General features: G+C 35.1%; 1 long non-coding RNA gene across 1 annotated transcript; it reads right to left on the reverse strand.

The window, feature by feature from the left end:
• Positions 1 to 780: 780 nt before the first annotated feature.
• On the reverse strand, positions 781 to 6,632 carry LOC120216951. Its single transcript, XR_005525110.1, has 3 exons — positions 6,619 to 6,632; positions 919 to 1,013; positions 781 to 832 (listed from the first exon to the last, which is right to left on the reverse strand). It is a non-coding gene; the product is annotated as an uncharacterized LOC120216951 (long non-coding RNA).
• Positions 6,633 to 18,081: the final 11,449 nt, after the last annotated feature.

Consider the following 18,081-nt stretch of genomic DNA (forward strand, 5'->3'; position numbering starts at 1 on the left):
CAACAGAGAAATTTTATAAAGTCAAGAGGTCTCTAAACATGAGTAGAAGATAATGTATCATTACCGATGAGGGAACGAGGTAAAACAGGCCCAAATTAACTAGAGATGCACTAATAGCAGTGTTAAAGAAAACGGGGCCAAAGGTCAAGCATGCCAGACATCAGTTGGAACTGCCGGTTTGGTTTTCTTTACGTTACTAGTTTAAATGTTTAATGTAAACTACATAATATATACCATATTTTTTATAATTAACAAAAAACAAAGCATTCGACTTACTTTTGTGGTCTTTAATAAAACTAAGAGCTTAAAGGTTCGCATCTTATAAATTACAGAAATAATTTAAATATATATAAAACCGGTTCTTTATCCATTCAATCCGGGTGAACCCGTTTTTGATGTGGACGACTATTAGCCGGTTCTTGTATAGTTGCTGAACCAAACAAACCACCAGTTTCAAATTCAACCGATCCTTTCAATCGGTTTAATCCGGTTTTAAAACAATGGTACCTCAAGTATGTGCTCTATGCTGTTGACTCTGAACACCTAGAAATGCCTATTTTTCAGCAGATGAAGAGATAGCAGTTGCTAGAGATGATATATTTCACAAGTCACATCAATGTAATGACCCGACTACAAATCTAGAATTAGTAGGACAAAATCAGGGCATTTTCAATTCACGATGAATAACATTTAAAAATAAATTAAATAAATATTATATTGTAATCATCTAGACTATTTAAAAAAAATCATACACCTATTCTTCTGGACAATGATCAGGATTAGAGGCATCAAGTCTTCCATATTTCATGGGAATTTTGAGTCCTCCAGTCTCCTGAAATTTCAACTTTACTCTCAGCCTAATAACTACAAAATCGATTGATTTAAAAATACAAACTGAAGAATAATAGAAAAGATTACCTCAATAGCAGTAGCAGTAGCCTACTGGAACAAATCTGCATAAGTTAGACTAGGGTACTTGTCCTTGATAGGCTGAATAAGTTTCAATGCATTGACTAGGCCTGAAACATAAGCTTACCAGACAAATACCAACTAAGGGATAAATTACTTCATTAACCTTTTACACCACATTATCGATGGTTTCAACCAATTAAAAATAGTTACATCAATATTTTTTTCATGTCATTTATACATTAGATTTTATTTTTCAATTCACTTTGTTCATTAATGCATATTAAAATGAAATTAAACTTAAATTTAAGAATTATCATTAAAATCTTCATTAATACTCTTTTCTTCTCCGTCAAAACAAACTTCTTTCTCTCACTCCATTGTTTCTCTTTCCAATCGAGTTGTAAAAGAAACACCATTTACAAGTGAAAATTACTTGAAATTTTAAACAATATCTCGTTAAAACCTCATCCAAGAGAAGTTAACATCATAAATGAATTAGCTTACCCATTTTTCCCATATGTAATGGGATAAGGGGAGGTATGATAGTAGGTTGCCCCCAACGCTAGGTTGAGAGCAGCTTCCGTGGAGACCTCCGAATTATAAAATGTCCTCTGTGGGACTCGATCCCACGACCACAAGGTTAAGATCATAAATGAAATAATTATAAATTGTGAAAGAGAAGCTATCAAGGGAGAACAAAAGTTTTTTTTGTATATTTAAGTGTTTTTAAATCTCAGTAAACATATTCGACTTCTATCGACTACGTTCTCAAAAGAAACGAAGAACATAAAAAACATGATAAAAAATGATCTTATTTGTCATAAGATGGTTTATTCAAGTGCAGTATTTATGTGTCATAATAATATAAGATACATCGAGTTAAGACCCAAAACATTTGGCATTTGAATTTTTCAAAGTTAAGCCGAGAACCAATCCATTTATCATTTTCTTGGTAAAAGTACACTTGTCTTAGTTTTCATCAAAAAATCTAAATGATGTTTGAAATAGTGAGCATTGTCTCTCTAAGTGTGCTTATATTTTAATAACATTCCTATGAGATGTATGGATTGTATTTCCAATGGAGTGTTGGATGAATATTTATCTTTATATAAACCACCATAGATATAGATGTTAGTTCCGATAAGATAACTAAAACTATCAACAAAAGAAAAGAGAGAGAGAAAGGGAGAGAGAGAAGAACGTTTTGTGATTGGAGAAAAAAATTGTATCAATGAAAACCTCAAAAATAATCTCTTAATTTAAGTTAAATTTTGATATGTATTAATCAAGAAATATTTTTGAAAAATAAAATTTTTGTGTATAAATTGTAAAGTCAAAAGGGGTGGTGGGCACCGCCTAAATGGAAATTAACAAAGGGGGTGGGCACCGCCTAAATTGAAATTAACAAAGGGGTGGGCACCGGCTTGGTTTTTTCAACAAAAGGGGCACCGAATTCGGTGCCCAATTTTTTTTTATTGAAAATGCAAATGGAGAAAGTATATTTTAGTCTCTGCACACTTTAAGGTATTTACAAGATTAGCCATTAAGCTTCAACTATAAATACCCTAGCCTATTTTGCTTCAAAATCATCCCAAATCATTTCTTTCTCCCAATACTAGAGAGCATTCTTGTGAGTTGTGAGTGTTTTGTAAACACCTGTAAATTTTCTCTCTTTAATAAAAGATCTACAACAGTTCAGAGACGTAGGCATAATTGGCTTAACTCCGTTATCAATTTCGGGTATTAATTTTCTGCTTTTATTTCGCATTCTCACAAATCTGGTTATAGAGAAATTAATCGTTCTCGTTTATTTCCCAACAACTGGCACAGAGCTTTTAGTGGTGATTTTTTTTTGGTTTTTTTCTATAATATTACTATTCATTACTATTTACATGAATAGTAAAAATTTTGTCGTCGATACGAATTTGTCGATGAAGGTGTTCCAATACACGGTGGTTCGCAGAAATTGTCAGAAACAATCCAAACGAAGCCAGATTCGAGTGGGAGCGATGGCTGCAGACGAAGGGAAGGTGAAAATTGAGAAGTTCGATGGTGCGGACTTTGACTTTTGGAAGATGCAGATTAAAGATTTTATATACCAGAAAAATCTATATCAACCTCTCTTAGGAAAGAAATCAGAGGGCATGAAAGATTAAGATTGGGCTCTTCTCGACAGACAAGCCCTCGGAGTTATCCGACTGACGTTATCCCGCAATGTTACTTTCAACATAGCAAAGGAAAAGACCATGGGGGGGTCTTATGGCGGCTCTCTCTAGTATGTATAAGAAGTCATCGGCCCCAAACAAAGTTCACTTGATGAGGCGATTATTCAATTTACGGATGACAGAAGGGGCATCAGTGGCTCAACACCTAAATGAACTCAACACAATCACAACCCAGTGGAGTTCCGTGGAAATTGAATTCGATGATGAAGTTCGAGCTTTAATTCTCTTATCATCTCTACCAGAAAGTTGGAATGCTACTGTTACAGCAGTCAGCAGCTCGTCGGAAAACAACAAATTAAAATTCGATGATGTTAGGGATCTGATATTGACTGAAGAAATTCGACGGAGAGAATCGGGTGAAGCATCAAGCTCCTCAGCCTTGCACACAGAGTCTAGAGGAAGAACTTCATTAAGAAATTCAAATCGTGGCATATCGAAATCCAGAACGGGAAAATCAAGAACGGTAAAGAAAGATTATAACTATTATAATTTTGGCAAGAAGGGTCACTTTAAAAGAGATTGTCGAGCACCGAAGAAAGATACTGGCGCACAGAAATCTGCCAACATGACATAGGAGTAGGAATGGCAACGGGTCGGGTTTGGGGCGGGTTTTGCTCGCCCCATCCCCGAACCCAAAATAAATCCTCATCCTCAACCCCAACCCGATTCTCGAAGGGTTTTTTATCGGGGTGCCCTATCGGGGATTTTTTTTGCCCCGTCCCCGAACCCGACCCGAAATATTATACCCGAACCCGAAAATATTTTATATATAATTAATATAAAATAGATAAAATATTATATATATAATTAATATAAAAATATAAAATATTATATATATATATATATATATATATATAATCGGGGCGGGTCGGGAATACCTTGCCCCGAACCCGAGCCTGACCCGAAAAAATCCCCAAAAAAAATCTCTGAACCCGACCCGATATCATTCAACCATACCCGACCCAAACTTAACCGGGTTTCAGGTTTCTCCGTCGGGTTCGGGTCATACTGCCATCCCTACAGAGGAGATAGGTGATGCCATGATTCTAAGCGTCAACAGTCCGATTGAATCATGGATCTTAGATTTAGGGGCATCTTTCCACTCCACCCCATGCCAAGAAATCATGGAGAACTATGACAGTGGTGATTTTGGGAATGTTCATATAGCTGATGATGAAACCTTGAAGATCATTGGAAAATGAGACATCCGATTAAAGTTACCAAACCAGACCACCTGAACGCTGAAAGGAGTGAGACATATTCCTGGCCTCAAAAGAAATTTGATTTCTGTAGGACAACTTGATGGAGAAGGATATAGTACAACCTTTTCAGGCTGTGAATGAAAGATTAGCAAAGGAGCACTCGTCATTGCTCGTGGTAAGAAGACTGGTACTCTCTATGTAACCTCAAATTTAGAGAATATCATTGCAGTAGCAGATGTTGATGGAAAATCAAACACATGGCACCAAAGGCTTAGCCATATGAGCGAGAAAGGGATGAAGACACTTTTGTCAAAAGGGAAGCTGCCGGATATAAATAATATAGACATCGGACTATGTGAAGATTGCATCTTTGGCAAACAAAAGAAAGTCAGTTTTGCAAAGATTGGTAAGAAACCCAAGGCTGAAAAGTTAGAGTTTGTTAATACTGATGTATGGGGACCATCTCCAGTTCCATCTCTTGCAAGCTAACTATATTATGTCACCTTCATCGATGATTCTACAAGAAAGGTGTGGGTTTATTTTCTGAAGAAGAAATCAGAAGTCTTTGATACCTTCAGAAAATGGAAAGCCATGGTGAAAAATGAGACTGGTTTGAAAGTCAAGCGGTTGAGGTTTGATAATGGAGGAGAATACAGAAATAGTAGATTCAGATATTTCTACGCAAACAATGGGATCAAGATGGAGGCAACAGTTTCTATGACACCGCAACAGAATGGCGTAGCAGAGCGCATGAACAGAACTCTGAATGAACGTGCCACAAGCATGAGGATACATGTCAGATTGCCCAAATTGCTATGGGCTGAAGCTATCAACACAACACCTTACCTGATCAACCGTGGGCCCTCAGTTCCCTTGGATGGTGAAATACCAGAGGAAGTTTGGAGCAAGAAAGAAATAAACCTTTCACACTTAAGAGTGTTATGTTGTATTTCTTATGTACGCATAAACTCTGTTGAAAGAAGTAAACTTGATGCCAAGTCCAATAAATGCGTCTTTGTTGGTTATAGTGGTGATGAGTTTGGATATCGGTTTTGGGACTACAAAAATCAGAAGATCATCAGAAGCAGAGATGTCATTTTCAATGAGAATATGATGTACACAGACATTTCATCCATATAATCAAGTATCTCCAATACCAAAGATGAAACAAAGGAATTTACTGAGTTCGAGGAGATTTCTGGAAATGATGTTCAAATCAGTCCTGAAGCAGTTCAAGAAGAATCAGGCACACTAGAACTGAGTCGCTCCTCCAGAATTCCTAAACCAACCCAACGTTATTCACCTTCTTTGCACTACTTGTTGCTGACTGACAATGGTGAACCAGAGTGCTATGATGAAGCAATGCATGTGGAGGATTTAGTCAAGTGGAAGTCTTCCATGAAAGATGAGATGGACTCGCTTATGTCAAATCAGACGTGGGAATTAGCTGAATTACCACCAAGCAAGAAAGCGCTCCATAACAAGTGGATTTACAGGATCAAAGAAGAGCACGATGAGAGCAAACGCTACAAAGCTAGATTGGTTGTAAAAGGTTTTCAGCAAAAAAAAAAGGTATTGACTACAATGAAATTTTCTCTCCAGTCGTGAAACTGTCTACAATCAGACTGGTGTTGAAAATTGTAGCTGCGATAATCTACATCTTGAGCAGTTAGATGTGAAGACAGCTTTCCTTCATGGTGATTTGGAGGAAGAAATCTATATGAGGCAGCCAGAAGGCTTCATAAAGGCATACAAGAAAATCCTGGTATGTAGGTTGAAGAAGAGCTTGTATGGTTTAAAACAAGCTCCTAAACAGCGGTACAAGAAGTTCGATAGTTTCATGAGTAGCAGTGGTTTTACCATATGCTAAGCAGATCATTGTTGCTACATCAAGAGGTTAAAAAATAGCTTCATTATTTTATTGTTGTACGTTGATGACATGCTCGTTGCAGGCTTAGACATGCAAGAGATTATAAACTTGAAGCAAAAATTGTCAAAGCAGTTTGCAATGAAAGATCTGGGCGCTGCAAAGCAGATTCTTAGGATGAGGATTAAGAGAGACACAAAGTTGGGGACTTTGATGTTATCATAGGCTGAGTACATCAACAAATTACTCTCCAGGTTCAACATGCAAGATGCTAAACATTAAGTACACCTTTAGGTGTTCATTTTAGACTCTCCAAAGAACAGTCACCAAAGACGGAGAAAGAACGTGCACACATGATGAAGGTGTTGTATGCCTCAACAATTGGAAGTCTGATGTATGTCATGGTTTATACTAGACCAGATATTGCTCATGCAGTGGGAGTTGTTAGCAGGTACATGAATAATCCAGGTAAGGTACACTGGGAAGTAGTCAAATGGGTCATCAGATATCTGTGGGGTACTACAAACAAAGCACTTTGTTTCAAAGGTGGAGATACGATACTGATAAACTATGTAGATGTTGACTTAGCCGGAAATTTTGACATCAGAAGGAGCACTACAAGGTATGTCTATACTCTATGAGGTACTGCAGTGAGTTAGGTTTCTCAACTACAGAAGATAGTTGCTCTCTCCACAACTGAATCATAATATGTCTCTGTTACAGAAGCCATCAAGGAGATGGTTTGGCTCCAAAGTTTCTTGGAAGAGTTAGGAAAGAAACAAGAAAACAATGTCTTGTATTGCGATAGTCAAAGTGCTATCCATCTAGCGAAGAATCCGTCTTTTCATTCCAGGACAAAGCACATACAATTGCGATATCATTTTATCTGATCTCTTCTGCAAGATGGGATTTTGAAACTTGAAAAGATTAGTGGAGCTCAAAATCCGGAAGATATGTTAACAAATACGGTGACTACGGACAAACTAAAGTTGTGTTCAGCTTCAGTTGGCATGCTAGAGTAACAAGACCAGAAATGTTGCTGCATTAATCGAGGTGTGAAGACAAATTAAAATCAGTCTTCAAGTAGGAGATTGTAAAGTCAAAAAGGGGGTGGGCACCGCCGAAATTGAAATTAACAAAGGGGGTGGGCACCGGCTTGGTTTTTTCAACAAATTCGGTGCCTAAGTTTTTTTTATTGAAAATGGAAATAGGGAAATTACATTTTAATCCCTACACACTTTAGGGTATTTACAAGATTAGTCCTTAAGCTTCAACTATAAATACCCTAGCTCATTTAGCTTCAAAATCATCCCAAATCATTTCTTTCTCCCAATACTAGAGAGTTTTCTTGTGAGTTGTGATTGTTTTGTAAACACCTGTTAATTTTCTCTCTTTAGTAAAAGATCTGCAGCAGTCCGGAGACATAGGCATAATTGGCTGAACTCCGTTATCAATTTCGGGTATTATTTTTCTGGTTTTATTTCGCATTCTCACAAATCTGGTTATAGGAAAATTACTCGTTCTCGTTTATTTCCCAACATAAATGACATAGAAAAATATTAATATAGATCTTTTTAATTAGTTAGGATCATTGATAACGTAGTGAAAAAGATTTATGAAATAATTTTTCAACTGAATTGATTTCACGAAACAAACACATTATCAATATTGGTTTTATATTTCATCTCAACTTCGGACCTAAGACTTCCATTTGCACCACTTCTTTGAGGCCATTCCATAACGTTCTTGTTGTAGGTATCAACATCATGCCATCCTAGACAAACCTATTGAACACATATCATATTACAATAAAAGGAAAAAAAATTTATCGATTCATGAACAATTTTGAGCCCCCCCCCCCAAAAAAACTCAAATGGTTCTATAAGAAACTTAAACGAGAGAACTCATTTAACAAAAATTAAGCATGATGTTTACCATTTGATCTTCAAGTAAAATCGAAGATCACTCTATATTTTATATGCAGCGTAAATCTATAATTCATTATTTCAAATATGAAATAAAGCTTCAGCAAAATAAAATGTCTCCAGAACGAGCCTCCATGCTATTCTTTTTACCCTAAAATCCAAATTCAAAGAAACATAACAACATTTATTCAACAATAAACAAAGTGAAACGCGATCAATACCAGAATAGGATGAAATTATTTGGATTTGAAAAGCTCTCTGATATCTGCCCTAGCACCTTTCAACTGATCAGTATACGAGGCGGCGCATTTCAGACTTGCTACAGAGCTGAATCTTCTGCTAGTCGATACCTTAACAACTGATTCTCTCTATCAATATCAATCAAGAAACACAACAACAACAAAAACTTTTTCTTAAACATGTATATAAATAAATCCAAAAGAGAAACATAAAGGAAATGGGAGAACTTGATGACGAGAGAAATGAGACGAGAGAGGATAGAGGAAGAGAAAGAAAGGATAGAGGGAGTGTCATGGAGAGAAAATCGAGCGGCAGGGGAAGAATAAAAGATACGGAAAGAGGCGGTGGTACAATTTCTATGCATTTAACATGCATATTTTGAGAATGATTTTTATATATATGACTGTATTTTTCTGTGAACTGGTTTTTTCAATAATATCCTTTAGCATTTTTTTTGAGATTATTTGCATTTGAGAACTTTGAGTAGATTTTTTTATGTTGACACTTTAGGAAACCTCAGCATTGATTTAAATTATTATTTTATAGTTTATTTTATATTTTATCAATAATCATGTGATATGTTTCTCCTTTTAATGTAAATTTATCATCAATTTAACACAAATGATAGTTTAAAAAATTCAATTTTATATTAAATTATTTAATTTATATCTTATTTTAATATATAATAGAATTATAAATTTTGACCCAAAAAACTTAAATTTCCATTTAACATATGATAGAGAATATGCATTTCATTGCATTAAAATTTGTAATATTCTCTGGACTTTAAATTAACTAACATGCCTTAGAATACCATAAATCTTCACCGCTATCATGAAAAACATACTTAAAGTTAACTACATAAACTATCACTTTCAGTTTATTTTAATACCTAAACTTTTATTTTTTTTTAAATCATGCTTAAAGTTTAATTTTTGTTTTATTTTAGTATCTCGTTCAAATGTAACCTTAACTTTTGAAAAAAAAATAAAAGTTTAGGTACTAAAATGGACCAAAATTGATAGTTTAGGTACTAAACGCGTTAAATTTTTAATGGATTACTAAAATAAAATAAAAACTAAATTTCAGGTATGTTTTTTGAAAAACTAAAAGTTTAAATAATAAAGTTGATAAAGAATAATAGTTTAAGTACTATATGCAGATGTTCATATAACATGTTTATCATTTCCATCTCTTGTTCCCGTATATCATATATATCACATATACACATAGATCATTTTCATATTCACATATCACCTGTCACATATAACATGACTTATCACATATGCTTGTATTCTTTTCCACAGCCCGATTAAAATTCCAGACCCAACCCGGTCCTGGCCCAGCAGAACCCTTATAGGGTTTTCATCTTAGCTCCAACCGTCATCTCCTTACCACCGTTGGATCTGGTCTTGATCCAACGATCCATATACATCCAGAACGAAACCCTAGGGTATTATAACCTTAGGGCCACGCGGCTGCCGCCTCTGAAGCCATTCCAGCCGCTGTCGATGCCTCTAATGCCATATGCCTCAGCCACCTTCTGCCACCCTTGCCGAAGACTCCAGAAGCACCACTAAACCGCACACGTCGCAGCTATTGAGTGATTCACCACCATAGTTTGGTGACTCGCCGAAAGTTACCCATGGGACCGGTCCGAGGCAAGCAACCGGGATGGCTATAAAGCCATCACCAAACCTGAAAAAGAAAAAAAAGAAACCACAGCAAAGACAAACGAAAGGTAACCAAAAGAGAGTAAGAACGGGGAACAACCGAGAACCACCACCAACAGCAAGCTATCACAAACAACAAACAAACGACAAAGAAAAGGAAAAGAGCCTTATCGAGAGGATTACACGACCATCGGAGCCTCCACATGCTTCCAAAACATTCGAAAACCCGAGGTATAATTCTATATCTACGAAAATCTAGGGTTTTTTAAGCGGAAAAAGAGATCGGAATCGGCCTTACGACCATCGGATCTATAATTTGGGAAATTTCAACCACTATCGATGGTGACCGTCGGCGGCGATCGCCACCAGAGCACGGTGGCCGGCGACTGCCATAATTCTCTCCGGTGAGGGAAGCTAGAGAGAATCGAGAGAGATTGATATATCTCTCTCTTAGAGAGAGAATGAGAAAGAGAGAAATGAGAAAACCGACCATTTAGGCCAGTTAAATGGGTTTATATCCCCATCACCGAACGACATCATTTTTTTGGATAATTTGATTTTATTACCCAATGAGCAGTGAACTGCTGCAAATAACAATCAATGTTCAAAAATACAAGGATAACCCTTAAAAGAAAATAAAATGCTATTCAAAACAAAATTAGACTATACCCCATTGATTACAAAGAGTAATGTGTGCGTTGTGTAATCTATGAGTGAACCTATCCCTAAGTTGGAACCCAACAATTTCCTTGATCTCGCCAAACATAGCCTCAACAGTAGATGCATGAGATTGAAAGAGCCTCCTATTTCTTTCTTTCCAGATAATGTAGATCAATGCATTAGAAGAGATTTTCATAATTGAAGTTAGAAGTGATTTCCGCTTCCAAGTAGCCACTGCCCAATCAAAGAGAGCAGTCCAAGTGGAGTGACTAAACCGAAGACTATTGAGGGTGAAGATTTTAGTCCATAAAGCATTGGCAACCGGGCATTCCAAAAATAAATGGTTTCTGGTTTCCATACCATCACCACAAAGAATGCATTGATAGTCTTTAACGATATTCATTCTGAATAGTCTCTCTTTTGTTAGAAGTCTGTCGAGGAAAGTCATCTACGCAATGAGACTGTGTTTGGGAATAAGAAGAGGAAACCAAAATAGTGAATGCCAATGGACTTTAGGATTTTTCAGTCGAATTCCATTCCATATGTCATTGATCTTCTTGGAAACCGAAGGCAGAAAATAGGAAGCTTCAGCCCTTAGCTTCAGAATTTGCTTTAAACTCCAGCTCATATTGGATTTAACAGGGATAGAACAGAAATCGGTAGTAAGAAACATATAGCTCTTTAGCCAAGCCACCCAAAGGGATCCTTCACCAGCAAGGATATTCTTAATGAGGCTCTTCATGCAAGCTTTGTTCTAGGTTTTTAAGTCCTTAAGTCCGAGACCTCCCTCTGTTTTTGGATGACAGATTTGCTTCCAACTCACTCTTGCACAGCAGCCGGTTTATCTGCCCCTTTCCAAAAGAATCTAGAACATAACTGATCAATCTTTTTAATGACAGAAGAAGGGAGGAAAATCTGCCTACACCAATAGTTAGTTATGCTAAATAAATCAACTTTAACAAGTTCCAATCTTCCAGCATAACTCAAAACCTTACCAAACCAATGATGCAAACGGGATTTGATAGCGTCAATAAGGGCAGAACAATCTTTATCAGTAATTTTTCTTGGAACTAGAGGAATGCCTAGATACCTGATTGACAGTATTCCAATTTTGAATCCTGTAATCAATCTCATATCCTCAAAAGTTGAATTAGAAACACCCGCAGAAAAAAGTTCACATTTTGAAGCATTTAATTTCAGACCAGAAATATCATAAAAATAATCAAGAATAGAATTAACACCAATAATAGAATCAACAGTACCTTTACAGAAGATTAATAGATCATCAGCAAATGATAGGTAGGTGAGACCAATGCGTTTACATTTTGGGTGATAATTAAACAAACATTTTGTTGCAGCCAAGTTCAAGAGATTAGAAAGAACATTCATAGAGAGAACAAATAAGAAAGGGGAAAGAGGATCCCCTTGCCTAACACCCCTTGCTCCCCTAAAATACCTAATAAGACTTCCATTTAAAGAAATGAAACACCTTGTAGTTCTATAGCAAGCTTCAATCCAGGAAATAAAAGTAGGAGGAAAATCCATGGCCTTTATAATAGTAGTGATGAAATCCCAATTAAAAGAATCAAAGGCTTTGTGAATGTCAATTTTCATGGCACAACGAGAAGATATATGTTTTCTGTTATAACCTCTTACTAATTCCTGGGCCTGCAGGATGTTATCAACGATGGATCTACCCTTAATAAAAGCTGTTTGATTGAGGGTGATGAGGTAAGGGATAAAATTAGTGAGCCTGTTAACCAAAATTTTAGAAATAGCTTTGTAAACCACAGTACAACAACAGATAGGTCTATAGTCAGTGACCTTGCTAGGATTAGGAATCTTGGGAATCAAAGCTATAATAGTAGCATTGAAAGGAGGAATGATGAAGGAATTTTCAAAAAAATGTTTGATGGCAGCAGTGGTATCTTCACCAATAATATCCCAAGAGAGTTTAAAGAAGAAAGGGGAATAGCCATCTGGGTCAGGGGCTTTGTCATTACCTTGAGAAAACAAACCATCTTTAATTTCATTCACGGTAATATCTTTGGTAAGATCAGCAGCAAGCTCGGCTGGGAAAGAAAAATGGATCAAATTTTTGAGCAAATTAGGATCAATATTTTTAACCATAGGATCAGAAGAGCCCAACAAGCTAGAGAAGAAATTAATAATTTCAGTAGACATGGCATCAAAAGTTTCCAGCCTATTCCCTTGATCATCAATCAGCAGTCTAATGGTGTCTCTTTTATTTTTAAGGGCTATTGCAGAATGAAAAAATTTAGAACCTTTATCCCCTTCTTTGAGCCATTGAACCTTAGCTTTTTGCTTTAAGAACATATTTTCAGCATCCTCTAGAAACTTAAGATCCTTTTGCAAAGGAATTTCTAAATCAAAACAAGCTTCTCCTTTAAGAGTTTTAAGCTGTTGTTGTTCAAGTTAAGCTTTTTTAGAGTTAAATCGAGAAGTGAGCTCACTAAAGAAAGAGTTATTGAGAGTTTTAAGGTGATTTTTAAGATGCTTAAGTTTAGAGAAAAGAATCTGCATAGGGTTCCCCTTGACAGGGGTGAGTTAAGATTTTTCAACCAAAGTCAGAAAGTTAGGGTGAAGAGTCCAAAAGTTAAAAAACTTAAAGGGCTTGGGTCTATTGGCTTGCATATCTTTTTGAATCCAAAGAAGGGCCAGACAATGATCAGAAATACCTGGAGCAAGAAACTCAACATGGGATGATTGAAAGGAATTGATCCAGGTTTGATTAGTAAGCATCCTATCGAGTTTTCTAACAAGGAAAGCATTTTGCTGTTTATTACTCCATATAAAAGTAGGGCCAAAAAAAGGATGGTCAAAAAGATCAAGGTCAGTGAGAATTTCTTGGAATTCTCTCATGTCAAAGGAAGAAGAAGGACCCAGCAGATCAAAATCAGAAGATTCATTAGAGTTCAGGATGATGTTAAAATCACCACCAATGATCCAAGGGAAATGGCCTAAGTTTCTATCCAAGTCCCTTAATTGCTGCCAAAGAAACCTTCTTTCTCTACCATCACTAAAACCATACACAGCAGTAATAATAAATGGCAAACCAGAATGATAACCTTTAATAGATAAACACTGCTTTGAAGCATGAAAAAAAGTAAAAATCAATTCATTTTCTACATAAGATCCAGATACGACCATTAGAAGCATAATCATAATTGGTAAAAGCATTCTAATTAGAAAATTTGCTTTTGAGTATAGTTAAAGATTTGACAGATTTCACTCTAGTTTCAAGCAAACAAAAAACATCAACTTTATTTAAATTAGCTCTTCTAATTACAGAAGATTGTTTTTGAGGACAATTCAGTCATCTGATATTCCAGAAGGCACAAATCATTTAGAGGAAGAGTCAAGTGAACCTCCACTACCATCAACCTCAACAGTTTTGGCTTTGACTATAGTATCTTTCTTTTTCATTTTTAATTCATTAACAATTCTGGCCACTCCTAAGAAAGAGGGCCTAGTTTTCATTTGTTGATAATCAGGAATAATTGGGGTTTTATCCACGACACTTAGTACCTCAAATCGATTGTTAGAAGCAGATATATATAGTTTGGATTTATTTTTGACTGGTTTACCCCTTTCTTGTTTGGTCTGAGAAGAAGTTAGGATCTCGGAAGAATCAGCAGAAGAAATTTTTCCATCCACAAGAATGAGACTAACAACATCGGAATTAATAATATTATCAACCAATGCGTCAGGGTTCGATACAGCTAGGTCCGACATAACAACATCAGGTGCTTTTGGGGAATTATCAATTAAGGTAGGGATTGAAGGATCAGACTCTTGTAAGAGTTCGATTCCACCTACGACTGGTTCTGTTATATTAGAAGAATCGGGAACTTCTTTCTTTTTCCAGATTTGTTTTTTAATAGGAGCTTGGTTTTTATGGAAACTGCAGTTTTTATCGTTATGTCCAAAGGCGTTACATTTTTTACAGCTTGAGGGCATCCAAGGAACCTCTACCACTATAGAGATGGAATTTCCATCCTTAAGAACCACTTTCACAAATTTAGGAATAACATCATTAACCCCAATCTCTATATAGACTTTAGCGAATTCAAGATGTGATTTAGCAGTAGTAACTGAGTCCATAGTGAGAGGGGAACCTATGGCACTAACAATATAGCTCAGTCCAGTTCGAGAGAAAAGTTCAAGGGGCACGTTGTATAGATGAACCCAAACTGGAATACGGGATAAATCGAACTGCAATCTATTCAAGTTAGGTTCCCATTTCCTAAGAATTATGGGTTTATTAAGAATATGCCCGGGACCATTCTCAAGAATCCAATCCCTAATAGATACATATTTAAAGGAAAAAACGTAGAGATTGTTATCGACGAAACTTACTTGAACTTTATTGTCCCCGAGAGCTTTCTTCCAGAGATTATTAGCGATTCGTTGCATGGCAGCAAAGTTTGGGGCAACACCCAGAAATTGCCCAACGAGTGAAAGCTTCCACTCATCGATCCCAGCATCAAGGACTTCAGGGGGTGGGTGAACGGAGATAATCCCTTCGCTAACCCTAGGCGGATGAAATTCCAAGTCAAGACCCACAGAGAAGCCAAAAAGCTTTCTCCAATCCATCGAGGACATCGAAGGAAGGGAATAACCAAGAAATCATACAGAAACAGAGGGAAATCTGAAAGAGAAACACCGAGAATGGTAAAGAGGGCACCAAAGACACGATCGAATTTTCAGGATACAATAGCCTTGCTAACGTGCACCCAGAGAAAACCTTATCGTGCACTATAGCCGTTATTGATGACTAACGACGTCGTTTTTTAGAGGGGTCTGTGTGTAATTTAATAAAGCTAAAACCCTCTCCGCAGCCTTTCAGATTTTATAAATTTCCATTTTGGTCACTAAAATCAATTTATGATCATTTCAATTCGGTCTTCTAATTTTATTTAATTTATAATTTAGTCATTATCAGTGTTTATATATATTAGGGTAAATACCTGTTTAGTCCCTTATAATTTTAATTAATTTTATTTTAACCTCGTATTAATACTTATGGCTAAATTATACTGTGAATACTTATACTTTATGATATTTCGAATTATTTACATTACTTTTTATATTTTGTAATTTAATCTTATAGTTTTAATTTTCTCTATTTTAGTCACTGTTTAATTGCTTTCTAAAATTTATTTTTTTATTACCCTTTATATTTCAATATATTTAAATTATTACTTTAATTATTATCTTATTATTATTTTCATTTTAGTCATATATATATATATATATATATTGATTAAATAATAATATATTCATTTATTTTTTTAATATTAAGAAAATGGTTGTCTTAAATTAACTAGATGTCATTTTCTGATATTTTTAAATAAATAAACTATTATATTTAATCTAGTTTTATTTAAATTATTTTTTAGGAAAAATTATCATATTTTTAATATTTATTTATTTTTTAATATTAAAGAAAGGGACTATCTTAAAGCAACTAGATGCTCTTTTCTGATATTTTTAAATAAATAAGTACTTTATTTGTAATTTATGAAAATCATTTAATATATGTTTTTCTTTAAAATTATGTGAATGAATCTGGAATAAGAGGATCATAAATTAAATTTATATTCGAATTCTTAAATTCTATTATTAGAGACAATTTATAATCAATAGGTACCAATTTTGGGCGTTGTGGGGGTGATAATCATTCCCCAAACGTAACCAATCACGAATCTCTATTTATTACTAAAAAGAATAAATTTTTGGTTATATGCAGATCAGTTTATCTTTTAAATAGTTTTTTCTTAAAAACTCTTTTAAAAGATGATTTTTAGGTATTTGACCTACCTTAACCCAAAAAGATCGATGGCGACTTCAAAACATTTAATAAAAACTATTTATTTATTCACATTACTTCCTCGCCAAAAAAATTTGTTTCCGGGCGAAAACCGGTTACGACCGTGTATTGTGACCATAGACCGCACTGTACAAGGAATTAGACCGACGTTCGTTGCTCCAACTCGCATGTTCTCTAGAGGTCCCACGTTTCCACGCCATGAATCTTTCCAAAAATCAACATTTTATCCACTTCCCACTGTCCACACGGTGCTACTGCATATATCGCTCCAGACCATGCTCTCCAATGATTATTTACCATGTGATATTAATTTTTTATTAATGTTATTTTTTACAAAAAATAAAATTTTAATGTTTATATATAATCTCTGAAAATAACTCAAATCCTCAAATTTCCTTGAATCGTCATAGATCAAACAATGAGCAATAATTCAAGCGATAATATAAGCACACCGACAAAGACAAAGATGCAATGGTTGGGTGAGTTAACGACTAATTGTTGCGATTATTTTGTTTTAGATGACAATGTGCGACGGTAAGAAAGTGATTACAATGAAAATCAATCCATAACCTTTGGGTGGAAAGCCTCAAGCCTAATCATTAGGCCCACTTACTTGTTATAATTTGACCAACAAAAATAGTGAATTGTTAATTACATATACATTTATAAAATATAATTTGGTCAATAAATATATCCAAAGTAATTTGTAATTGTAAGCAAATTAATTATGATTAGACGATGCCACGTATCATCATTTTATTAATTATTATTATTTGTAAGCAAAAAAAAAAGGTGAGGACTAGGAGTATAATATTAAATTATTAATCAATAGAACACAAACAACCAAAAGAAATTTGTAATGAACAAATATGAACATAATGGAAATTTTAAATATTTCAGAATCTCAAATATTGAAAGTTTTATAGTTAATTTTTAATAATATTTATTATACAAATGTTATATTCATTAAACAAATCCAATTAATATCATATTTTAATTTTTCATGTTGTGCATTAAATTCTATTCATATCTACTTTCCATGTAAATATTGAAAGTTTTATAGTTAATTTTTAATAATATTTATTATACAAATCTTATATGCATTAAAATCTTTTTTTGTTTTATTTATTTATTTATATTATATTTACTAGGTGGTTGCCATAGAAGTGAGTAAAAGACAAGACAGATCTTATGACCGTTTGAAATTCGAATTCAAAAAACCCACCTGAATCCAAAGACACCTAGCGGTGACTTTTGTACACGATCACCAACCAGTCAAATCCACTCTGTCCGTTGATAAACCAATCCACAGGTTTTGTGATTCAAACGTGTCATATTTTTGTTGGTTTTATGTGTGACCGATAAATAACTCCGGCGGAGAGAACTCTAAACAGAGTCAGCGGTCCCCACACCACGCTCCTAACGATTATCGACTGGGATCAACGGCTAAGATCTTTTTCGTTATTTCAAATGTCCTTCGCATCGTTGAGAAAATTTCGAATAAAAACCGCGACCGAAGTTTG

The sequence above is a fragment of the Hibiscus syriacus genome, unplaced genomic scaffold (assembly GCF_006381635.1).
Source record: "Hibiscus syriacus cultivar Baekdansim isolate YM2019G1 unplaced genomic scaffold, ASM638163v2 tig00110174_pilon, whole genome shotgun sequence".
NCBI classification, from domain to species: domain Eukaryota; kingdom Viridiplantae; phylum Streptophyta; class Magnoliopsida; order Malvales; family Malvaceae; genus Hibiscus; species Hibiscus syriacus.